Source organism: Haliotis cracherodii, unplaced genomic scaffold (genome assembly GCF_022045235.1).
Source record: "Haliotis cracherodii isolate W230 unplaced genomic scaffold, xgHalCrac1.p SCAF_25, whole genome shotgun sequence".
In the NCBI taxonomy this organism is placed as follows: domain Eukaryota; kingdom Metazoa; phylum Mollusca; class Gastropoda; order Lepetellida; family Haliotidae; genus Haliotis; species Haliotis cracherodii.
In genome coordinates this window covers 4,174,637-4,202,619 of record NW_027266281.1, presented here as the reverse complement: position 1 = coordinate 4,202,619, position 27,983 = coordinate 4,174,637, and the positions used below count along the sequence as shown (strand labels likewise).

The 27,983-nt window shown below is 41.1% G+C and overlaps 1 pseudogene; it reads right to left on the bottom strand.

Annotated features, from left to right (window-relative positions):
• Positions 1–304: 304 nt before the first annotated feature.
• Positions 305–12,333, bottom strand: LOC139472651 (cartilage matrix protein-like; annotated as a pseudogene).
• Between the last annotated feature and the right edge of the window lie 15,650 nt (positions 12,334–27,983).

Sequence of the window (27,983 nt, the reverse complement as noted above, 5' to 3'; positions counted from 1 at the left end):
CGTATAGTGAATGAGTGAGTGTCTGGGTGAGCGAGTCAGCATGCTTCTTTCCTAGATATGTTTCTAGACGATGCAGTTTTACCATCTAAACCGAATGTGAGTGAGTAAGTGAGTCAACATGCTTCATTTACTAGATATTTCCCAAGACGATGCAGTTTCACCGTCTAGACAGAATGCTTTATTATCTAGATATCCCCGAAGAGTGAGTGAGTGAGTGAGTGAGTGAGTGAGTGAGAGTGAAACAACAAACTGCAGCATATGCAGACCATTTATTGGTTACGAAATAACATTTAGTACAGCTATTTCATCCCCTGTAAATATCATTTCTGGGCGGCTGGGCGAAGCTGTTCTGCGACAGGACGGGACCAGCCATCATCTTCTGTAGAATAGCACTGACTGCATCAGGGGAGCCAATCTGGAAGATGTTGGAAGGTCTCGAAGCAATTAGCTAGGTGGATTGTGGAATTGGCATCTACTTCCGAGATAGCAACAACACATACCTCAGCTTTGGCTTTCAGATAACCAATACTGGCAGCAATGGCCTCCCGGTCCTCCCTTGTGGTGTACCCATCGGTAAACATGATGACCTTGTTGTCAGCGTCATTGCGGTCGCCATTGAAAATTGTACTTGTAGCCAGCTTGATGGCATCGCCAATGTTCGTAGAGGGACCCTCTTCGTATGTCTGCTGTTTGAGAGCTGCCAGAACACCCGACTTGCTGTTGCTATATTCATTGAATCTGAATACTGTAAACAGCTATATTTCTGCGCCGTTAAAATATTGCGAATACCACATCAAAGACAATACTGCGACGAGATACTTTTGCGAGTTGCCGTGTTGAGATGACCCCTCGATTACCAAACAATAGACAGCTTCTCTCAGAAGCTAGTTAATCTGAGTTGGCCGGAAAGTTGACCGGAAGGGATTGCAAGGGGTAACAGTGACGCTAATTGGTCTGTTTACACTGTCAATTGTGATGTATTGTGTGACTACTCTGCATTCATTTGTGTTTTTAACTTTTTGAGTAACTTGTGGTTTTGGTTGATGATTTCAACATTTGATGACGTGTTGCAATGAATAAAGTATGTATGTATGTATTATTTATACTCATTTTTTTGCGTTTTTTAAATTTTGCGATTGAGTCTCGTTCGCAAAACTCGCAATAATAAAACGGTCGCAAAAAATTCCCTGTTTACAGTACCACTCTAGCGTTTGAAGAAAACTCTATCAATGCAACGTTAACAGCATCACGGCCTATGGTGGTAGAGTTTACCATACTCTCTTGGAATCGTTTCATTTCGTCAAAGTTGGGTTTGCCGATGGATCGTGAAACATCTTCTACAATCAGGATGTCTAGCTTCAGGTCAGTGTAGACTGGAAAACAAACGGGCCATATGTAAAGATTGTTCCTAGTCTGTAGACGAAGGGACTTTGTTGTTCGTTACAGAGTGTTACACATATATATATATTATCATATAATGGGTAGGTTTCTCGGCAGGATAAAGCCAACGGATAAAAACGATATCCGTTGGGGTCATATGCAGATAGAGATGCAAATATCAAAGGTCAAGTAGGGACTACTTTCACTGTTTATAAACAAACATGGCGTCTCCCTCGGCATTCGGCGATCGAGTCAGAATTAACCATCGGGAGTCTGGATAAACTACAGGGATAATTGCTATCATTATCAAAAGAACAGTCTAATATACTGAAAATCAGTGTCCCTACTGTGACGTAGCTGAGGCATTTTATAAGTTTTGGCAACTTTGGAGATATAAATTTCGAAACACTTTTGCGAGGGCAAGAGGCCTAGCCAAGGTCTGTGTTTGTAGACCTCTGCGGCTTGAAACCTTCTCCACAAATTAAAATAGTTGGATTTGGCCGATATGTTTGAATTGTTACCTTGTTTCGTTTTGTTGCTGTGTGTACATCTGACTACACTTCTTAACGTTATGACAGGACTGATCGACTGTCAACAACGTCTGACCGTGGCCGTGACGTCTCATAGACTAGGGTTAGAGTAGCTTCCCTTTGACAAAGGGCAGTTACTCTAGCGAACCGATGGATTGCAGCAAAAGGCAATTAAAAACAATTGTTGCTTTGCATATATGTTGTTTCGCCACTGCATAAGAAACAGATTTCAGTTGGAACTATATTGACTACTGTCACTGTCCGACTGACACATCACTTACCCTGTGACGTAATGAATATCTATGCGCGCATTTCAGGAAAACTCGCAATGTTTCGGTAATGTTTGTGAGAGAGGTTGGGTGGTTGGTTTGTTGTTTAACGCCGCACTCAGCAATATTCCAGCTATATGACGGTGGTCTGTAAATAATCCAGTCTGGACCAGACAATCCAGTGATTAATATCATGAGCATCGATCCACGCAATTGGGATCGATGACATGCATCAACAAAGTCAGCGAACCTGACCACCCGATCCCGTTAGTCGCCTTTTACGACAAGCATAGTCACCTTTTATGGCAAACATGGGTTGCTGAAGACCTGTTTTACCCTGGAATCTTCACGGGTCTTGTGAGAGAGGGAAAGCGATAAATTTGAAAAATGGACGGATTGTAATAAGACAGTCAATATTGTTTCATATTATAAATATTTAGGATTGACTGTATCTTCTCGATTAGCATGGTCAACAGCTTGTAAGCAGTTGGCTCTGCAAGCATCTAAAGCCTTGATTCCTGTCTATAGAGTTTTTAAAGAAAACAAATTTATATCTTTCCATATTGTTTTTGACAGAAAAATAGCACCGATTCTGCTGTATGGTTCAGAAATATGGGGATGTCATTATAATGATTCCATAGAAAAATTCATGCCATGTGCTTTAAACGTTCTTTAGGTGTCGGTAAATATGCCTCTACCAAAGCCATTCTAGGAGAAACTGGTCGTACCAGTCTTTTTGTTTCATCCCAGCTACGGGCAGTTAAATATTGGATAAAGCTACTTCGTATGAATTCAAATATATTTCCTCTTCATTGTTATAATATGTTAAAAGCCTTGGATGAAAAGGGTAAATATTGTTTATGGGTGTCTGATATCAGAAATATTCTTTGTATGTCTGGTTTTTCTCTTGCATGGATATCTCAAGATGTTGGAAATGATAAACTATTTATCTTCATGCTTAAGGAAAGATTAGTTGATATATTTTCACAAGATTGGCACTGTCAAATATTATCCTCAAGGTTTTTATGCAATTATACGAATATATAATCTTTACTTGTTCCTGAAAAATATGTATCTGTACTTCAGGATAGAACTTTGAGAAGATCGTTGTGTAAATTACGTATATCATTACATAATTTTAATGTTAACAATCTCAGAAAGAAAAATGTACAAGATAAAGAAAGTAGTTTATGCCGTTATTGTAATGAAGGCTATGTTGAGGATGAGTTTCATGTACTTCTCATTTGTAAATATTATCAGTTTCTTAGAAATAGATACCTCCCTATGATTTCAACTATGTACAAAGATGAACAACTGATGAAAAATTTGTTGAACTCCTGCACTGCAAATACAATATCATCTCTGTCAATATTCCTGAAGAAGATTTTTGAAATTAGACGTTAATATTTTATGTAAACTTATTATTACCTACACGTGACTGTACAATGTTGATACAAAAAAACAACACTACTGTACTATAGGTCATATGGCCTAAAATATTAAATAAACTTCTGTCTGTCTGTCTGTCTGAAAGCAATATTGAAGCACAGAATTAAGGAATGACATTATATGATAAAGAGGCTATCACGCTTGTGTGTTTGGGGATGGTAAATATCGTGTATTAGGAATAAACACTATGTATATATATACTGTCTATATATATTGATAGACAGATTTGTAAATGTAAGCGATTAAGGGAAGAGCAAGGGTGGTTGGATCTATTGTCTGACATGATTCTTCGTGTGAGGGTGTCCACACCGTGAATTTCTTGGTTCCTCCAATAAACAACAACAAGAGAATACGAAAGGACAGGTACAGCATAAGTATTTGTGGCTTTAACTTTATGCTCTGAACTCCAGATGTTCTTTAGTCTACATTTATACTCGGCCCGAAGTTTTTCCTTGCTATGGGCATTATGGAGTTTATAATCATCATTGACACTAAATGTATTGAACATCTTCCACATATGCTGCTGCTGCAACTACCACTACTTCCAATGCCAAAGAAGTTATCTGATCGTGAAGAGTGCCCTTCCTATGACTAGTGTCATTGAAACACTGTCCGTAGATGCGACAATTGTGAAATTTTTTTTTAATTGTGATTATCATGGCATGGTCTTCATGACAGTTTTAGAAGGATTGAAATCAGTGTCTGTACGCCATGAAAGGTTTTTGAAGTGTGATAATCAGTGTGTGAACGCCGTAAAGGCTTTTTGAAGGCTGTCAATCAGTGTGTGAACGCCATGACAGTTCGTAAAGGGTGATAATCAGGTTGTGGTCGCTATGACAACTTCAGAGGGGTGAAAATCAGGATATGGTTTTCATAACAGTTCCGAATGAGGGAAAATATTGATATCGTCACCACGAAAGTTTCAACTGGCTGAACATAGCTGCCATGATAGTTCTTCATGTATGAACATCAGGGTATAACCGCCATGACAGTTCTTCATGTATGAACATCAGGGTATATCCGCCATGATAGTTCTTCATGTATGAACGTCAGGGTATAACCACCATGATAGTTCTTTATGTATGAACATCAGGGTATAACCGCCATGATAGTTCTTCATGTATGAACATCAGGGTATAACCGCCATGATATTTCGTCATGTATGAACACCAGGGTATAACCGCCATGATAGTTCTTCATGTATGAACACCAGGGTATAACCGCCATGATAGTTCTTCATGTATGAACACCAGGGTATAACCGCCATGATAGTTCTTCATGTATGAACACCAGGGTATAACCGCCATGATAGTTCTTCATGTATGAACACCAGGGTATAACCGCCATGATAGTTCTTCATGTATGAACATCAGGGTATAACCGCCATGATAGTTCTTCATGTATGAACATCAGGGTATAACCGCCATGATATTTTTTCATGTATGAACACCAGGGTATAACCGCCATGATAGTTCTTCATGTATGAACATCAGGGTATAACCGCCATGATAGTTCTTCATGTATGAACATCAGGGTATAACCGCCATGATAGTTCTTAATGTATGAAAATCAGGGTGTGGTCGCTATGAGACTTTTGAATGGGTAAACATCAAGGTATAACTGCCATGATAGTTCTTCATGTATGAACATCAGGGTATACCCGCTACGACAGTTCTTCATGTATGAACATCAGGTTATATCCGCCATGACAGTTCTTCATGTATGAACATCAGGGTATAACCGCCATGATAGTTCTTCATGTATGAAAATCAGCTTGTGGTTGGTATGAGAAGTTCGAATGGGTAAACATCAAGGTATAACCGCCATGATAGTTCTTCATGTATGAAAGTCAGGCTGTGGTCGATATGAGAGTTTGGAATGGGAAACATCAAGGTATGGAAACAGTTTTGAGGGGGCGAAAATCAGAGTGTGGACAACACGGGACTTTAGAAGGATTGAAAATTAGGTAGCGGTCGTAATAACAATTTCAAAGGTGAGATATTCTGAATGTGGTTACCAGGATAGTTTTGAAGGGGTCAGAATCAGAATATTATCTCTATGACAGTTTTGAGTACTTGAAAATCAAGGTTTGGACGCCAAAACAGTTTTGAAGGGGTGAAAATATGTGTCCGGTCGCTGTAGGAGTTTTGCAGGGGTGAGAACCAGGGTGTGGTCACCAAGGAAAGTTTCGAATGGGTGGAAATCAAAATATGGACGCAAAAACAGTTTTGAGGAGGTGAAGATCAGGGCGTGTACAACATGACAGTTTGAAGGTTTGAAAATCAGTGGAAGGTTTACAAAGGGTTCAAACATTGATGTGGTCGCTGTGACAGTTTTGAATGAGTAGAAGTTAAAGGTACGGCCACCAATACAGTTTTGAAGGGGTAAAATAAAGGGTGTGGTTGCCATGGCAGTTTGTAAAGGGTGGTAGTTAGTGTGTGAACGCCATGACAGTTCTTAAAGCGTGATAATCAGGGTGTGAACGCCATGACAGTTATAAAGGGTCATAATCAGGTTGTGGTCGCTATGATAGTTTCAAGGGGGTGAAAAGCAGGGCATGGTCTCATAACAGTTCCGAATGAGGGAAATAAGGCATCAACGAGGATATGATCGCAATATCAGGATATGATCGCAATGATAGTTCCAAAGGGTGAATCTGAGCGCGTGGCTGCTATAACAGGTGGTGATAATGAAGCTGGAATATTGCTGAGTGCGGCGTCATACAGAAAACAAACAAAAACAATCTGACACACCGTCATATAACTAAAAAAGTCTTAAAAGATGTGTTGAAGCGAACTCATTCCATCATGGCCATTCTGAAACCTACCTGTACAGTGATCACCCGTAAAACGAGGCGGACAGGTGCACGTGTAGTCGGCATCTATCTGCGTGCATGTGCCCCCATTAGCACAAGGTTCCAGTCTTTACAGGCCACATTGCGGGCTGCAAAATATAATATGAAGGTTAATTAGGTTTCCAGAAAGTGTTTTGAAATAAGAATAAAAGTGCCAAAGACAACATCTATGCAAATACATAAGAGTTTTTGAAGGTTGCTAATCAGTATCTGAATGCGATGACAGTTTTTTCATGACAGATCAGGTGTGGTCGCCATGCTAGTTTTAAAAAGCGTGATAATCAGGACGTGGATGCCAGTTTTTGAAGGTGGTAATCAGTGTGTAAACGACTGTTTTTAAAGGGTGATAATCAGGAAGTGGTCGCCATGATAGTTTTTGAAGATCGTAATCAGTGCGTGAAAGCCATGGCAGTTTGTAAAGGCTAAAAATCAGGCTGGGTCACCATTACAGTTTCAAAGTGGTTTACATTAGGAAGTGGTGGCCATAACAGTTCCAAATGAGGGCAAATCCGGATAATGACGTCATGAATGTTTCGAATGGGTGCAAATTAGGATATCGTCGCCATGAATGTTTCCAATTGGTGCTACTCAGGATATGGCTTTTGAGTGGGTGCAATTCAGGGTGTGGTCTCTGTGAAAGTTTAGAAGGGGTGTAAACCAAGGTATGGACGCCAAAAGAGTAATGAGAGGATCAAAGTCAGAGAGTGGATAACATGACAGTTTCTCGGGAATGAACATCAGTGTGCGGTCGCAATGACAATTCAAAGGTGCGAAAATCAGATTGTGGTTACCATGACAGTTACCAAGGGTCCGGAATGCAGGTAATGTCTCTATGACAGTTTCGATTGCTTGAAAATCAAGGCATGGACGCCAAAACAGTTTTGAAGGTGTGCAAATCAGTGTCCGGTCACTGTGAGATTTTCGAAAGGGAGAGAATTGGGCTTTGGTCACTATGAAAGTTTTGAATTGGTGGAAATCAAGATGTGAACGTTAAAAAGGTTTTGAGGAGGTGAAGATCAGGATATGCACAACATGACATTTTGAAGGGGTGAAAATCTGGATGTGGTCACTGTGACAGTTTCGAATGAGTAAATCAAATCAAATCAATGGAACGGTCACCAATGCAGTTTTTATGCGGTAAAAGTCAGGGTGTGGTTGCCATGACAGTTTCGATGGGGTACAAATCAGGTACCAGTTTGTCGGGCGTTGTCGAATGGTCCTTTTCACAGATGAATCCAGATACTGTCTGGACGTCAATGACGACAGGACATGTGTCTGGAGGAACAACTACAATACACAAACTGTACAATTATCAAACCGATAATTTGCCTCGTGGATTCAGTGGACCTAGTGGGTGTTTGCTGCTATAAAGGGTTTCAAGTGTATTCAAGGCATAAAAATGGGATTTCTATATGCAGCCAGCCAGCTTTAATATTTCTTTTAGTAAAACATCTCCTCAAAACATTATATGACCATTGGTCTGAAACGTGGTAGTTGAGATAGTCACTTTATGACGTACCAAGTATGTTCAAGATAATCAGAAATACAATATGGTTGCCAGTCGCCATACTGGAAAATACAAAACATCATCCATCGTTATCAATCTCATTAAAATCAGTTTGTAAAGGCTAAAAATCAGGCTGGGTCACCATTACAGTTTCAAAGTGGTTTACATTAGGAAGTGGTGGCCATAACAGTTCCAAATGAGGGCAAATCCGGATAATGACGTCATGAATGTTTCGAATGGGTGCAAATTAGGATATCGTCGCCATGAATGTTTCCAATTGGTGCTACTCAGGATATGGCTTTTGAGTGGGTGCAATTCAGGGTGTGGTCTCTGTGAAAGTTTAGAAGGGGTGTAAACCAAGGTATGGACGCCAAAAGAGTAATGAGAGGATCAAAGTCAGAGAGTGGATAACATGACAGTTTCTCGGGAATGAACATCAGTGTGCGGTCGCAATGACAATTCAAAGGTGCGAAAATCAGATTGTGGTTACCATGACAGTTACCAAGGGTCCGGAATGCAGGTAATGTCTCTATGACAGTTTCGATTGCTTGAAAATCAAGGCATGGACGCCAAAACAGTTTTGAAGGTGTGCAAATCAGTGTCCGGTCACTGTGAGATTTTCGAAAGGGAGAGAATTGGGCTTTGGTCACTATGAAAGTTTTGAATTGGTGGAAATCAAGATGTGAACGTTAAAAAGGTTTTGAGGAGGTGAAGATCAGGATATGCACAACATGACATTTTGAAGGGGTGAAAATCTGGATGTGGTCACTGTGACAGTTTCGAATGAGTAAATCAAATCAAATCAATGGAACGGTCACCAATGCAGTTTTTATGCGGTAAAAGTCAGGGTGTGGTTGCCATGACAGTTTCGATGGGGTACAAATCAGGTACCAGTTTGTCGGGCGTTGTCGAATGGTCCTTTTCACAGATGAATCCAGATACTGTCTGGACGTCAATGACGACAGGACATGTGTCTGGAGGAACAACTACAATACACAAACTGTACAATTATCAAACCGATAATTTGCCTCGTGGATTCAGTGGACCTAGTGGGTGTTTGCTGCTATAAAGGGTTTCAAGTGTATTCAAGGCATAAAAATGGGATTTCTATATGCAGCCAGCCAGCTTTAATATTTCTTTTAGTAAAACATCTCCTCAAAACATTATATGACCATTGGTCTGAAACGTGGTAGTTGAGATAGTCACTTTATGACGTACCAAGTATGTTCAAGATAATCAGAAATACAATATGGTTGCCAGTCGCCATACTGGAAAATACAAAACATCATCCATCGTTATCAATCTCATTAAAATCAGATCTTAGTTCTAGCTGTCGCAAAACAGAGATCTGAGGCCATCCCATTATGGGTCACTTCAGAACGATCTTTCACCCGACCTATCAAAGCATCGCTTCCCAGATTATGAAAGTGAGAGTCGGAATGTATTTTACAATCAAGCATCCTCGAAAACGCTAACACTGCAATACACTCTCAACCATATATTAGACATTCCAAAATGTTCGCTTGTTCGGTTTTCGAATTTTTTGTTCGATAACTGGGTCAATATAGTTTTCAAGCGTAGACAGAAATGGAAGTCGCCAGGTTGAATCGAGTGCCGTAAAGCTAGAGAAAGCTGCTTTCTAATTGGCTGATGACGACTTCTAGTTAATTCGTGAAAGGTCGTTCTGACGTGACCCGTAATGGGATATCCTCAGATCTTTGTTTAGTGGCAACGAGAACTTAGATCTGTTTTTAATGAGATTGCCATCATAATGTTCTTCTCCTCAGAAACCACGTGATCAATGTAGCTGAAACCTCACATCTTTCCTCACACCAATGATGACACCTGAATTTGTTCAAGAGGTTTGAATCAGACTGTTTTCAATATGGGGATAGGACAGTAGGTCTATATAATGCCATTCATTTATCATAATAATGGGGATCTTTGATCACTTCTGATTCAATATCTGGACGCCAATATTTTGTACTTAACTTACTTCCAAAAAATAATGATTGAATTCAAACCCATTGTTGTTAGTTATTCCATAGAATACTACGTTAAGTGTCAATGGGGCAAGAGATATGCGATACATGTGAGCGACAGTTACCAACTTACGCAGGCTGTAGCACCGGTGACAAATCAGCAGGAGAAGCAGCACTCTTGTCGGATCCTTGAAGAATCAACATTTGAATTAACTGAAAATTGCTTCAAAATTAAAGCAATTAAATTATATAAAAACATCGAGGCAGGCAAACCGGTGGTTGACATAAGTGGTGAGATTTGTTTTCTATCAATTCTCAGCAGCAGTATCACATAAAAATATGAACCAAAAAGATATATAATACATTAACAGAGGGGCAAAAGAAAGTTTGTTTGTTTATGTAATTGAAATTTTGTCAAATTTAATTATGTCTATTTAAACAACAGTTTGAAAAAAGTAATCTGAACTGAATTTGCAACCGCATGGTCCCTTCCATGTTTGAAATGTTGTACATTTAAGCTGAAAAATCTTAATATATAATATCTTAATATCTTAATCTGTCTAAGATACCCATCAGCAGTTGTATATTATGTGAATTGTGTTTTTATTAAGTTTTCAAAAGTTTTATATTAAGTTATATATTTTTTAGATACAACCATCTCCAAGTATTCTTTCAGGGCTGATAAAGCGCCATGATAGTTCCTTTTTATATAATATCGCTCACTTCAGATAGTTTCTAGTCATAGTTTCTTTTTCCCCTAAGTTCAGGGGGCCACGATTCGCTGTGCAGAGTTGCTTTCCTTGGGCCCGCCAGAAACCTGTGATTGCGGGTTCGAATCCCGGTTTGCCCCGATTATGTTTCTAGGTTTGTCAGCACCATACCCGTACTCGTGGGTTTCACCAAAGTGGTAAACGTCTGCATTACTTCGGGCTTTCCTTCCACATGAAGCTGACTCGCCGTGATATAGCTGCAATACTGTTAAACGCGGCGTTAAACCCAACTCACTCATACTCATAATGACAATCAATTTTGTGCATCATGGACAGATAACATATTTTTTTCCCATCCGCCTACTAACGTATCCTGATTAAAAGGCTTTATGTCCCGTTGGCTTCCACCCATGTGTTCTCTGTCCACCATGTTGTGACAGCATTATCCTTCTGTTGTCATTGCCTACTCATGTTATCCCACTCATGTATGCAATTGTTGTTACTGTTAATCCTCTACTGTTAATCCTCTACCGACTATATATATTCTGTATAAAATTCCTCATTCAGTCTTGCTTGACAACAATATAAGGATCTTACCACCGTAACGTCACCTTTACAATATTAAATAAGTTGTTATCCATAAATTGTGTCTACTTTGAGATAACATATTTCCCTATATTTCCATATTTGTTGAGAAGTATATTGGGAACTAGTTACTGTGGACCTTATGTATCATAACAAGGAAACAAACATTGGATTCTGTAGGTATATATAGCAGCAAGTAGGTATGTATGCCAACAAACAGGTATATATTCCAACACACAGGTAGGAATAAAACAAACTTGAGTATGTGTGATTTGGCAAAGACTTAGTTTCCTCTCATAGTCATTAACCGTAATATTATGTTACATTTGAGTCAAGGACAGTGTAGGCTTCAATCAAAGTTGACGAACAGCCTACCGGATGCGCGACGGAGATGTATAAACATTTATTCCGAATTTGAGAGCTATAATACATTGTCCCATAATTACAATCAGTAATTCAGAGTAAAAGAAATCCACACAAGACAGATTTCATTACTGATCAATGAAGATAAACTACCCGGCAAAAGAAGGTAACAATTAAAATTTGATTTGCCCAAACATTACAAAACCTTATCAATACGTTACCCGGCTGAAAAAAACCCACTGAAAACTTAAGGCCCGAAACACAACAATGTTCCATATCTATATCCGCACAAACAAGGGTGTATACTTTCTTTTGCGCGGCAGTTTACTTAATTTAGTGGTGGTACGGATTAATTAAAGTCCGTTTTATACTGATTCCAGTGAACTAATTTCAGCAGATAGACACCTAGGTACAAAATAAAATCTGACATTGAAGCAAAAGTAAAACTTTTAAGCATGTGGGTAACGGTAAACATTGTGTCTCGTACATATCCCAGAATATATTTTTAATAAAACATTCACCTCCATTCCACTATTATCCCTTTCTCAGCTGTAGTAGCCTATACTCACCCCTTTCCAGCTCTAGGCTCAGGGTTTCCTTAAATACTCGTACGTAGTGTAGGTTCCCCTGCAGAATGTATTTTAGTTAGCCTTACATATAACTTTATAACATACAGGAAACAACAGTTTACTTACCTTCACCATTGTCAAGAGTTGTACCCAGTGTGGTGCTGCTGCAAGTGAAGGAATGGATTTATATGCTAGAGTTGATGTGTAACATGTGAAGCCACTGAAATAGCTTGGCTGACCCCACTCCAAACGGCCCATGGACGAAGAGTGGCCCATAGGCGAATAGTGGGCGAGAATATTTTTGTTCGCATGTTTTTCTTTTGCAAATACATAAAGGTGTGTCTACAAGCACCGTGACACATAATTCAACTCATTTTTACTTAACTCAAGTTATGTGTGGCGTTAGGAAAAGACAATATTTTCCTTTGCTCAAAACTCATGGTTTTTCTTCACACATAAAAGGTGTGTCTACAATCATGACACATGATTCAGTTCATTTTCACTTAATAGAACTAATGTGTGGCGTTATTAAATTATTTCGCCCTTGGCCGAGACTAACTTCCTTTGCTAATTTGTGGTCTTATCAAAATATTTCGCCCAGGCCAAGAATATTTTTCTTTGTTCAAAACTCATGCTTTTCTTTTGCATATACATAAAGATGTGTCTACAAGCACCATGGCACATAATTCAACTCATTTTAACTTTAGCTAAATAATTGTTTGGCGGCATTAAAATATTTCGCCCATGTTTTGGTCAGTCTCCTTAAATCATTAACTAATTGGGTGCAAAGTATATTGTAGTATATGAAATATACTTTATATTATGTCATTACATTACTTTTCAAAATGGGCCTTTTGTAGGATTTTACCTTTCAAGATTTTGGTTTGTTTGTTGCCTCACTCAGCAATATTGCAGCTATATGACGGCTACCTTTATAGAAGTTTTACAAGTTTTACTTTATGTACATATTGTAATGATCTTTAATGAACCCAGTCTCACCTCTCACAAATAGACTATAATTGATCATACGAATTCATGCGAGCATACTCCAATTCATTGGCAATATCATCAACAACATTCAAGTTATTTGGTTTCTTTCTCATTTCCAATTGTATGTCTTGTTGTTACTTCTATTCGATACGTTGTTTATGATGACTAACAAACACGAGGCCACAGAGCGGAAGAACCCAGCACGCCACATCTTTGGTCTTGTGTATTGAAGTAAAACGTTCCATTAATGACACTGGGCTATTGAGTGACACTAGGTGTGCAATATACAAGTACCCGTGTGCGTATTTTAATGAAGAAAAATCACCGATTCGTCTTTATTGCATAACGTCTGGCTGAATATCTCACATTCTATGAAATCTCGAAATAATTATTTTATTATATGAGATGTCGAACTGACCAATGGGAATTATGTTTGAAGCACATTGAGGAAAACTTGAGTGAATGCTGTGACACGAAAGCAATTTTTAAATTCATTGCCACTTTTGGTATGAAAAAAATTATAACAGTCCCGAACAACAGCCTCCTTATGATAATTCCCATAATCTCATTAGTACGGTGTATCAAATTACAGTGTTGGCCTTATTTACAGGCTAGTCTACAATACCTGCTCTCGTTCAATTACAATCTGCCACACCGCGCGTGAATAAACAGTTATGCAATTAATAAAACTTAAAATACTAAAAGTTTTAGGTAAAGTATATTCAATAATCCAACAATTCCATAAAATGTTGATTAACTCAAAATTTGACATTTTGTGGTTAAATAGCGTACACCAGACAAACAGAATCAGAGGAATTATCCAGATTTTTACTGCAATTAGTTAAAACACAAATTGTCACTTAAATACCGAATGTGGCCACCCCGTGAATCATTACTCGTAAAGACTCTGCGTCGAACGGAAAACGTCAAACGTCTGATTATCCGCGAGGCAAGCTGCTCCTTTCATCTTGTAGAGGTTGTAAGAGCTTTTAGGAATGTACATACATATATAAAGAAAACAAAAAGGTTTGAGTGAGCAGTGTGAATGTACATACGCTTTTCTATCTCTTTCCTTTCCTTTCTGTCATTTGATTTATTAACTGTAAATGAGCATACATGCAAATCGATGGGGGAGGGCGTTCTAAGTTGTGATAACTTGTGCCCAATCCTTTTCATGAGAATAAAATATGTTTAAACTAAACTAAGAGCTTGTATCAACTCTTGTCTGTTAGCGGGAGGGTCTGGTCAGACTCTAACTCTCTTGTCAATCGCGTTCCAGAGGTGTTCTGTAGGGGATAAGTTAGGAGAACATGTCGGTCACGGTAAGGAGTTGACATTATTGTTGGCAAGGAAGTCCTGTACGATACGAGCTGTGTAGGGCCTGGCATGTCGTGTTTGTACAGAACATGTCGTGTTTGTACAGAACGATCGAGGTAGGGCAGCACTACTGGTAGGATGATGTCATCTATATAGCGAGGTTTTCATAGATGACGACGAGTGGGGTTGTCTGGTCTCAACAAATTCCAACCCACACCATAACGCCAGCTCCACCGTAGGGAACGACGTCTGCGTCGAAATTCAGATGTCATCATCTGTCCTCTGAACGGTCGACAGGCCCTGTTACCTGCTGCCCGAAGTCTTCTGGTCACTGTGTGTGTGCTCACCCGCCGACCAAAGCTTTTACTGCCGATGATGCCACTGTGAGGAGGCAGTTGCGGAGGTTTGATGATTGTTTTTTACTCTTTGTTGTTTAATGCCGCAGTCAGCAATATTAAAGCTATATGACGGCGGTCTGTAAAAAAAATCGAGTCTGGACCAGACAATCTGGTGATTGTCTCCCTATTTACCATCACTGACTGCACTTTTACCAAGAACAAGAGGTGAGGGCACAGTGAAGTGTACCTGCCGGTGTAGCAGGCTCAAGTCAATCCCTTAACAATTCACTCAGAATAGGTTCAGTTCACTCCAGTAGGCCCATAATTCTCACCCCAGGCTCAGATAACTCCGTGTATCAGTGTCATATTCAGATGTGACATCAATCGCCCATTACAATTCTGAAAAGATGTTTTACACAAAAAAGTGTCAGATCTCTCAAATAATTAAAACTCCCTTTGATTCAATCTTAATCTTTTGTCTTATCATAATAATCATACAAGGGTTATGTCAAAATTTGACGGATGACAATAATAGGAAGCCTCGATACCACTGGGTATAACCATACATAAAATACAAGTTAGAGAGACGGAGAGATATTCTAAATTCCCCCCAGTGGTCATTCCGAAGATTACAATGAAAGTATATTCAGTTACACGTGGATAGCATAATACAATAAAGAGGCATAACATATTTACAATTTCACACAACCTATCAAATTCAAATACCTATACGGAGACAGATATCAACTTAAAAGTATATATCAAAAGATGCTTTAGTTGTACAGATAATAGGCGAAATGTAGTATGATAGTTTCCCAGATGTGTTGATCCAGATTGTGAGTAAATTCTTTTTCACTTTTTCACAAACATGATAACATGTCTGTTTCGTCTTCCATTTCGAAATCAACATATTTTGTAAGTAAGTAAGTAAGTGAGTATGGTTTTACGCCGCTTTTAGCAATATTCCAGCAATATCACGGCGGGGGACACCAGAAATGGGCTTCACACATTGTACCCATGTCGGGAATCGAACCCGGGTGTTCGGCGTGACGAGCGAACGCTTTAACCACTAGGCTACCCGACCGCCCCACATATTTTGTAACATCAAGTGAGTCATTAAGAAAAGGGTAAAACGCATTTCTTTCTGATATAAGTGTTTTACAATGTTAAATAATGTGGTTGTCATAGTCGAAGGTATTCTTTCGAATGCTTACAGCGTGATGAGACTTTCACACAAAGTTGTTAGACAGGTCGGTATTCCGGGTAGAGAAAAACTAATTGCCAAAGTACACGGTATGTAAATTTTGTATGAATTATCTTGGAACGGGACATGCCAGAGTTTTTTTTATACATTTGTGAGAAATAATTGTTCGTCGTATATGTAAAATTTTGGAGGGAAAGTACTGTATTGCACTTATGTACAAAGGTGGCTACCCAAATTGTATGTGTTGATTTATGTGCTTGACAGATTGCCTTTGAACAGACAGGGCTAGAAATGGACGCACACAAAAAAAACTGGTATTACAATTCAGGTTCAGGTTGCATAAACGACCGAGAATTAAAAGTTTGCATTTATGAATATATGCAGTAATTGTCCAAAGTCCAAGGTTCGCAATAGTAGACTCTGAAGCAGATTTTTTATCAATATCCTGTACAGCGCGTGCAAAATATCATTGTGTGCCTTCAAATAGATCGGTATGTTGTCCCTTGATGTCAAGGGTAATTCACATGCACAAGTGATGGTTTTGTGTATTATTCTGAGGTACATTTTCACGCTTGAAATTGGATGAAGATCAGAACTATTTAATCCTAAATATATAAGGGTGTTAATATTTTGTCTTCAATAAGACTCCTTTTCAATTCCTGTTTTGCAAGAAAGATTATACGTTAAGAGTATTCCAACATATACCGTAGAAACAGTTGTAGTAATGTGTGGATTACCGATGGCTACAGTGGAAGATATGCCCCTTGCGTTTCGCTTCGCTGAACACATTAATTGCACTTTTTGATGGGCTATAGGGTAGGCGCAACCTTTGGGCATATGTATGTACAATATCAAGGGATGTTTGAAAGCCCCTCGGTGGTGTGTTAACAAGTGAAGTATCGTCGACAAGCAAGACTTTTGGAATATCCTTACCATATGCACGAATGCCCCATTGTGCCTGTTTGAGGGCTGTAATGAGATCATTTATTAAAACAAAACAAAAAACCCATCCATAGATTACCCTGCCTTAGCCAACATCTAGTCTGATTGTTCACCTTGGTAGGAAATAGAAGCATAAATATTTGCATAACACTGATCCAGTAATTTCCATGTATTACTATTCAACACAGTCTAATTTACAAAGTTTGCATTTTCTTAAATTTCTTGGAATTTTATAATGACGTCTGTTCTCAATTTCCAAAGTATGACAACTCAGTCTGATTCTCGTGAGAGTTGTTCTCATATTTTGCGAATTTAAGAATGACAAATAAGGTTCACATTTAACATAAGTTTTAAAACAAGCATAAAATGACATTTTTGAACTTGCAAGAAGTTCGCTATGCCAGATCTGCTGAAAATTGTCTTTCAAACGTTGTTTAAACATATTACAAAACACCTTTCGGTTTCCATACATTTGGAACCTGCATACATCTCCGAACCCAAGTTTGCAAAGACAATTCCTTAATTTAGTTACCCAATTGACACGACCATGTTCATCATACAGGTACAACATATTGTAGCACTTTCTTGGTAAACGGAAGTCTGGCATCTTTAGTATGTTCAGCCAATATGTCAGACATCTGGTCAAAGCAACGCGAATAGGGTATCTACCACAGTCGCCCAATACAGCGTTGTCTGATGCGGATACTTTTAAACCCCAAAAACGTTTACAAGCATATAACTGCACAGTTTCCAATTTGTCATCATTTTCAAACCCCCAGACCTCGGTACCATACAATAGCACTGGCATGATCTTCGCATCGAAAATGTGAAAGTAGAAATCTGGTGAAAAGGGTTGTAGCGAATGTATACCTCTGAGGATAGTTATCCATACCCTTTACGCCTGCAGGGCAATCTTATCAAGAGTTTTAGACCAGTTAAGCCTGTTATTAAAATACAAACCCAAGTAAGTATAACCGCAAGCAACTTCAACCCTTTTCCCTTTGTAAAACCACTTTTCGAAACGTGACAAACCACCACCATTCTTAAATACAACAACTTTGGTCTTGGACATATTAACTGACATTTTCCGAGTGTTACAAGAATTCTCAAGGTCGCTTAGTTTCTTCTGAAGGTTAGAAACACTATCGTCAACGAGTATCAAATCATCTGCAAATAGAAGTAAAAGGATGTTATAATGTCTGGATGGAGCTGTACACCAAACGGACACTCCTCTTCCATCTCAAGAACTATTTCATTTATAAAAAAACTGGAACAAGAACGGGCTAAGTACACAGCCTTGCGTGACACCCAAAGGGCAATCGAATGCCTCAGACATACGATTGTTAGACCTTACACTTGCCGTAACGTTCTTGTAGATTGACTGCAACATTCTACCCAATTTTGTACTTAATCCCCGTTTATAAAGCAAATTCCAAAGAAGGTTACGGTGTATGGAATCGAACGCCTTAAAAAATAAAAAAGCGACGTAAAACTTATCCCCTTTACGTGAAAGGAATCGTTGTACAAGAGCATTATGGACAAAACAGTTATCTACAGTGGAATACCCCTTCCGAAAGCCTGACTGGCATTCAGAAATAACACAAAGCGTGTCTGTCCAGAAAAATAATCTCTTGCATAGAATTGAAGTGAATACTTTGCTAAGGACACCCGATAGTTATCTGGAACTGTTGTGTCATCTTTCTTATTTAATGGAATGATAATTCCTAATGACCAATTTTCAGGAAAAAGACCATTTTCATACATACTATTGATACTATCTGATGAGTGTTTAAGGTATTCGCTTATGATATGTTCAACTCCAGCTGATTTATTGTTCTTTAATGCACGAATACTGTCTGTGATTTCTGATCTTGTTACAGGGCAGTCAAGAATGTAATTTGTGGTCAATTAAAGAAGATCTTCAACACCTTATATTGCATAATGTTTTGAAATGTTTTACCCAATGAACACGTTCCATTATTTACATATCGCATTCAATTCCAAACAGTATTGCACATCACATTTATCTATGTTACATGTATATGACCGGTACATGGACTATTTAAAACCCATTCCCGTCTGGCTTTCATGGCATGTATAATGATAACTTCTGTTTGTTAAATATTTGTGTGTGTTAAACCACGTGTTATTTTAAAGGGAAATATAACTATTTACTTGTCTGTTCAGGTAACTCATTGTTTCCTGAGTAAACTATTATTTAAAACATTAGCTTACCTCTAGATGAAATGTGTGATCCTCGATGGCAAATTGTCATGTCAAAGTAACCAAGACATTACAGGCATACAACTATCATTTTGTGCTATGTGACACCAGCTATTGTAATCAACTAATACTCATGTCGTAAACAACTATTGTAGAAATATGAAACGCCAATGCTAGAGAATAACCGTTTCAATTTTCCAACGAAACAGATTCCATTTGGCGTAATAGGTAATCAAATTATATAAATGGATTGCTGAAATTCAATGATGATGCCAGGTGTTCGCACTAAGGGTAAGTCTTTGCCTCAGATGAAGTTATGATGGACCCGTAATCTTTTAGAATCCTTGATTGCAAGCTGGGACGTTGTCAATTTATCATTTGTAAATTGTATGGTTTCTTCACACAAAGTCATTTTAATTGGGGACTATAATGCCAGGACATATAATCTATGCGAGTACGAAATTCTTGACGAATACATAATTGAAGTGTTTCAATTGGATATTGATGAAATGAGATCAGAACTTAACCCTGAGTCTGTGTTCCATGAAGTTGAGTTGCAACGCGTGAGGGCATGACAAAACACAGGACAAAACAAGAATAAATAACTTATTAAAATCTGTAAAAAAATAAATCTGTTTATTGGTAATGACAGGCTAGGAAATGATAAAATGACAGGTAAAACTGCTTGTAAAGATAAAAGTGTCTGATTCTAATATAATTGACTACTCCCCTCTCTATTCAGACGTCCACCGCCCACTCACCCGTGCACTGCCCACTCCCCTGTCTATTCAGACGTGCACCGCCCACTCACCCGTGCACTGCCCAGTCACCTCTCTATTCAGACGTCCACCGCCCACTCACCCGTGCACTGCCCACTCCCCTGTCTATTCAGACGTGCACCGCCCACTCACCCGTGCACTGCCCACTCACCTCTCTATTCAGACGTACATCGCTCACTCACCCGTGCACTGCCCAGTCACCTCTCTATACAGACGTCCACCGCCCACTCACCCGTGCACTGCCCTCTCACCCGTGCACTGCCCACTCCCCTGTCTATTCAGACGTGCACCGCCCACTCACCCGTGCACTGCCCAGTCACCTCTCTATTCAGACGTGCATCGCCCACTCACCTGTGCACTGCCCACTCACCTCTCTATACAGACGTGCACCGCCCACTCACCCGTGCACTGCCCACTCCCCTCCCTATTCAGACGTCCACCGCCCACTCACCCGTGCACTGCCCACTCACCTCTCTATACAGACGTGTACTGCCCACTCCCCTCTCTATTCAGACGTGCACCGCCCACTCACCCGTGCACTGCCCAGTCACCTCTCTATACAGACGTGCACTGCCCACTCCCCTCTCTATTCAGACGTGCACTGCCCAGTCACCTCTCTATTCACCCGTGCACCGCCCACTCACCTCTCTATACAGACGTGCATCGCCCACTCACCTCTCTATACAGACGTCCACCGCCCACTCACCCGTGCACTGCCCAGTCACCTCTCTATTCTGACGTGCACCGCCCACTCCCCTCTCTATTCAGACGTGCACTGCCCAGTCACCTCTCTATTCACCCGTGCACCGCCCACTCACCGCTCTATACAGACGTGCACCGCCCACTCACCTCTCTATACAGACGTGCACTGCCCACTCCCCTCTCTATTCAGACGTGCACTGCCCAGTCACCTCTCTATTCACCCGTGCACCGCCCACTCACCGCTCTATACAGACGTGCACCGCCCACTCACCTCTCTATACAGACGTGCACTGCCCACTCCCCTCTCTATTCAGACGTGCACCGCCCACTCCCCTCTCTATTCAGACGTGCACCGCCCACTCACCTCTCTATTCACCCGTGCACCGCCCACTCACCTCTCTATTCAGACGTGCACCGCCCACTCACCTCTCTATACAGACGTGCACCGCCCACTCACCTCTCTATACAGACGTGCACCTCCCACTCCCCTCTCTATACAGACGTGCACCTCCCACTCCCCTCTCTATTCAGACGTGCACCGCCCACTCCCCTCTCTATTCACCCGTGCGCCGCCCACTCACCTCTCTATACAGACGTGCACCGTCCACTCACCTCTCTATTCAGACGTGCACTGCCCACTCACCCGTGCACCGCCCACTCACCTCTCTATACAGACGTGCACCGCCCACTCACCTGTCTATACAGACGTGCACGGCCCACTCCCCTCTCTATTCAGACGTGCACCGCCCACTCACCTCTCTATTCTGACGTGCACTGCCTACTCCCCTCTCTGTTCAGACGTGCACCGCCCACTCCCCTCTCTATTCAGACGTGCACTACCCACTCACCTCTCTATTCAGACTTGCACCGCCCACTCACCCGTGCACTGCCCACTCACCTCTCTATTCTGACGTGCACCGCCCAGTCACCTCTCTATTCAGACGTGCACCGCCCACTCACCTCTCTATACAGACGTGCACTACCCACTCACCTCTCTATACAGACGTCCACCGCCCACTCCCCTCTCTATTCAGACGTGCACTACCCACTCACCTGTCTATTCAGACGTCCACCGCCCACTCACCTCTCTATTCAGACGTGCACCACCCACTCACCTCTCTATTCAGACGTGCACTGCCCACTCACCTCTCTATTCAGACGTGCACTGCCCACTCACCTGTCTATTCAGACGTGCACCGCCCACTCACCTCTCTATTCAGACGTGCACTGCCCACTCACCTCTCTATTCAGACGTCCACCGCCCACTCCCCTCTCTATTCAGACGTGCACCGCCCACTCACCTCTCTATACAGACGTACACTACCCACTCACCTCTCTATTCAGACGTCCATCGCCCACTCACCTGTCTATTCAGACGTCCACCACCCACTCACCCGTGCACTGCCCACTCACCTCTCTATTCAGACGTGCACCGCCCACTCACCCGTGCACTGCCCACTCCCCTCTCTATACAGACGTGCACCGCCCACTCACCTCTCTGTTCAGACGTGCACCGCCGACTCCCCTCTCTATTCAGACGTCCACCGCCCACTAACCTCTCTATACAGACGTGCACTACCCACTCACCTCTCTATTCAGACGTCCACCGCCCACTCACCTCTCTATTCAGACGTGCACTGCCCACTCCCCTCTCTATACAGAAGTCCACCGCCCACTCCCCTCTCTATTCAGACGTGCACTACCCACTCACCTGTCTATTCAGACGTCCACCGCCCACTCACCTCTCTGTTTAGACGTCCACCGCCCACTCACCTCTCTATTCAGACGTGCACCGCCCACTCACCTCTCTATTCAGACTTGCACTGCTCACTCACCTGTCTATTCAGACGTGCACCGCCCACTCACCTCTCTATTCAGACGTCCACCGCCCACTCCCCTCTCTATTCAGACATGTACCGCCCACTCACCTCTCTATACAGACGTGCACTACCCACTCACCTCCCTATTCAGACGTCCACCGCCCACTCACCTGTCTATTCAGACGTCCACCGCCCACTCACCCGTGCACTGCCCACTCACCTCTCTATTCAGACGTGCACCGCCCACTCACCCGTGCACTGCCCACTCCCCTCTCTATACAGACGTGCACCGCCCACTCACCTCTCTGTTCAGACGTGCACCGCCCACTCCCCTCTCTATTCAGACGTCCACCGCCCACTCACCTCTCTATACAGACGTGCACTACCCACTCACCTCTCTATTCAGACGTCCACCGCCCACTCACCTCTCTATTTAGACGTGCACTGCCCACTCCCCTCTCTATACAGAAGTCCACCGCCCACTCCCCTCTCTATTCAGACGTGCACTACCCACTCACCTGTCTATTCAGACGTCCACCGCCCACTCACCTCTCTATTCAGACGTCCACCGCCCACTCACCTCTCTATTCAGACGTCCACCGCCCACTCCCCTCTCTATACAGACGTGCACCGTCCACTCACCTCTCTATTCAGACTTGCACCGCCCACTCCCCTCTCTATACAGACGTGCACCGCCCACTCCCCTCTGTATTCAGACGTGCACCGCCCACTCACCTCTCTATTCAGACTTGCACTACCCACTCACCTCTCTATTCAGACGTCCACCGCCCACTCACCTCTCTATTCAGACGTGCACTGCCCACTCCCCTCTCTATACAGAAGTCCACCGCCCACTCCCCTCTCTATTCAGACGTGCACTACCCACTCACCTGTCTATTCAGACGTCCACCGCCCACTCACCTCTCTATTCAGACGTCCACCGCCCACTCACCGCTCTATTCAGACGTCCACCGCCCACTCCCCTCTCTATACAGACGTGCACCGTCCACTCACCTCTCTATTCAGACTTGCACCGCCCACTCCCCTCTCTATACAGACGTGCACCGCCCACTCCCCTCTGTATTCAGACGTGCACCGCCCACTCACCTCTCTATTCAGACTTGCACTGCTCACTCACCTGTCTATTCAGACGTGCACCGCCCACTCACCTCTCTATCCAGACGTCCACCGCCCACTCCCCTCTCTATTCAGACATGTACCGCCCACTCACCTCTCTATACAGACGTGCACTACCCACTCACCTCCCTATTCAGACGTCCACCGCCCACTCACCTGTCTATTCAGACGTCCACCGCCCACTCACCCGTGCACTGCCCACTCACCTCTCTATTCAGACTTGCACCGCCCACTCACCCGTGCACTGCCCACTCCCCTCTCTATACAGACGTGCACCGCCCACTCACCTCTCTGTTCAGACGTGCACCGCCCACTCCCCTCTCTATTCAGACGTCCACCGCCCACTCACCTCTCTATTCAGACGTGCACCGCCCACTCACCCTTGCACTGCCCACTCTCCCGAGCTATATTCAAACTATATGACGCCAATTGATACATATAATGGCCGACCATATAATGCATCTATACAAATGTCACTAACAAAATTAAACATAACAACCTTGATAAATCGGATATATACGTAAAAAATATAAATGTTGAACAGATAAATAAACTGACAAAGACAATAACAATACCAGGATTTAGTTTTTTTTTATCGTATATCAAGAAATGGCATCACTGTATGATTACACATTTTAGTATTACTCTATGCGGACGATATTTAGCGATACCCAATTTGGATTACAAAAATCGATTCCTTTAATCAATATTGCTTACAATGGAAGCAAAATGAAAATATCCTTTGGAAGGGGCCCAGCCGAATCAACCAAATCGATATTATATTTTGAGGAAAAGATACTGGAAATTGTTGATAATTACACATATCTAGGTATAAATCTTCTCAGAAATAGAAAATGTGTGTTTTGTATGAAATCACTGAGAGCAAACGCGACAAAAGTAATGTACTGCCTAATAAAAAGAACACGAAATGTTAACCTATCATTAGATTGTCTATTGAAGGCGTTTGATGTGATGGTAGTGCCAATCCTTCTCTTCTGTTCCGAAATATGGGGTTTTGAAAGTTTAGAAATAATGAAGAAAATGCAACTGAAAGTTTTAAGAATAGTAACTGGTCTGAGGAATTCACCACCCAATGTTGTGGTTTAGGGGGAACATGGCAGTGAATCCCTCAAAATTAAAGTACTTAAACGGATGATCTTCTTCTTGCATAAATTAACGAATTTTAACGGACCCACAAAGTTATCTAATATGTTATATAATTTTATAATATTTGATACAAGACTATGATGCAAATTCAGTAAAAACAGTAAAAAATACTAAATGACTGTCAGAAGTATATAAAAACCCATCTACTTGCTCAACTTCATGGCTGGTTTCAAAGGTCAAGAGTATTCTTCAATACCAATTTGTTCAACAGTGGCAAGAATGTTTCTTGTCAAGGTTTATATTACCAACATTTTAAAAAATACCAAAATTCGAAAACTGCCTATTACTTCAAACGGGAAGACCGTGTCTGCACACTTTGCAATTCTTCCGCTGTTGGAGACGAGTTTCACTTCAGTTTTAGGTACGGTGTGAAGCACTTCTCCAACAACGACTTCGTTGCACCCAAATCAGTAAAAAATACTAAATGATGTCGGACTGTCAGAAGTATACAAAAAACATCTACTTGTGAGAAGAGAGAGAGAAATAAGACTGAAAAACTGAAGAAGGCATTTGGGATTCTTTCTATGCAAACGAGGTTGTTCCATTTATCAAAATATGCATGTGTTTGTTTGAAAGGAACACGCTCTTCACGGATTTTTATCATTCGAAGATATGCACACGCATAAAATCATTTCCACGTTGAAATAAAATATAAATACAAAATCCTATAAACATGGTAAAACCACCACACCATACCTGGTTCATTAGGTTGTTATACAATTTCTTAAACAAAAGCGACAACCCATTGTTCAATACCGATTGTATCATCATTATGTGTCAGCGTTAAATAGGATGCTTATGTTTGTGAAGGCGACACAACGCCATCGGAGTGTGTGTGTGTGTGTGTGTGGGGGGGGGGGGGGGGGGGGGGGGGGTCATTCGGGTTGATCTTTGTAGCCAATTGGGGCTAATTGTACTCATTCATCTCACAACTACCAGCAGCCATACTGTTCATGTATCATTAATCCAACTGCCATGTGTATTGGGCATGTGTGAGCTGGTAAAAATAATCCACGCCTAACAAACAAATCCAACAATTGTGAAAGTGCTGTTAATTATATTTTTGAACATAATCTCCCTGTTTATGAATACTATTCTCATATCGATAGTGAAGCTTTTCAATTCCGGTCAGGAAGAACTTAAGCCACCCTGAAAACCCCGTTCATGAGAGCTTTGAGGTCATCGTTGTCGTGATAGCACTTTCCACGAAGGTGTTCTTTCTGTTTAGGAGACAGGTGAAAATCAGTTAGTGCCAGATCTAGCGAGTATGGAGGATGAGAAAGCTCTTTGAACCCTCATTGTCACACATCCGCCTTTGCAAGTCGAGGTGAGTGAGAAGATGCATGTCATGAAGTACCATTCCTCGCAGCTTTTCTTTAATAAAATACCTCAGGCGAGGAATCAAACTAAATAGGCACTGGTAATCGTATTTTGACTTTCTTAGCAATCAACAAGGATCACACTCATTGCATCCAAGAATACAGCGGCCATAACTTTCTTCACTGATCTTGATGAATTTCTTTGATGCTGCCGCAAAAGTGGAATGGTGACTCGATATCATAGTAGTAGACTCATGTTTCGATACCTGCTACTAATAGCTTTTTGAATTTGACGAAATCCTCCTCAATAAGATATAATATTTTTCTCGCACAATAAGCTGACATGCTATGATATAACTGGAATACTGTTCAAAGCGGCGTTAAACACAACAGTCTGACTGATTACATGATGCTTTAAACAAATATTACCATAACTATTCATACAATATGGTGCCCAGTTTATTTTTCCATGGTTGTAGTCGAGAAGCGTCTTATACTGTGCCAAAAATGAAGTGATATTGAGATTCTCATAGAAATATCTTCTGATCTATATCGTATTGGCAAATGGAAATGATATCATCATATCTGCTAGGAAGTACGTTTCTAATGGTTTGTATGATGAGATAGTGGTAATAATAAATGGTAACTTCTGTTGAAATAGGAACTTGACTTTTGTTTAAAATGGGTTTGCTTTAAAAATATTATTCAGGATATTAGTTATCAATTAAGAATGGTGGGCTGTGTGGGTTTTTCCAAAAAGCGCAGCAATCAATGGTAACATCTGTTGGTAAAAGAATTTTAGTTGTGTTTCAAAAGATAATGTCCTCAAAAATATAATGTAAAAATTTAGTTTTCATTATGCTACATATATTCAGGGACAAGTTATACAGCAAAGCATATGATTGAGAATACTGTTTACTGTACGTGAAGAAAGTTAGTGACAGTTCCGACCAAATAGAACGCATGTATATTATGTAACTGTTTTTGTGTTTGCGCCAAACACAACAGAGAGTACCATCCCTTTCTTGCCCATAATATAGTCGGAATTGTACAATCGACTTTGCTTTATGCAAAGATTTCTATTGGATATGGAAAGGGTTTTGACGTTCTATTGTTACTAATGACTAATTCGGTTTGACCAAAAAGGATATATGATTCGGCCTTTCAACACGTCATGCTTGATTTACAGATACTTGTGTGGAAGATTACTCGAACATTAAAAATACAATTATTTTTTAACAAGAATTTAACTCTCCTGTAAAACTATACATGGAACATTTGAAAAGAATATTAAAGTAGTACGTACTTTGATAAGGTAGAAATAAATTGATAGTATCACAACACAACATGCAAACCTTACATCAAGCACACAACCAAGTTTACACAGCAAAAGGAAAAAACAACATCTTTGCAGATCGATCGTAAACATCTTACTATCGTCCCAGCTGTCTACAGGCCACAATAGCGTTCCCTTGTCCAAAGTAATCATCACAAACCGTTCCCCATGAACCGTTATAGTACACCTCAAGTCTGCCAACACCGTTATTCAGCGGCGATACCAGTCGGATAGTTTGACCAACAGCTACGAAAATAAAAATAAGACATGAATCATGAGCACTTTAATAAGGTGCGAAGAGTATTTCATCAATACTAACAGTTATTGATTACCCATATGTATGTCGTAAGTGACAGTGTAAATTAGTTCCATTTTATTTTTATTTCTTGTAGAAAATCACATTGTACCGTTATTTCTCCCGTCTATGTTTCAGAAGAAAACCTAAACGTCATGTAACATAGTCATTAGATATTGAGGACGGAACAAGCGCCTGTTCCATTTGCGAAGTGAG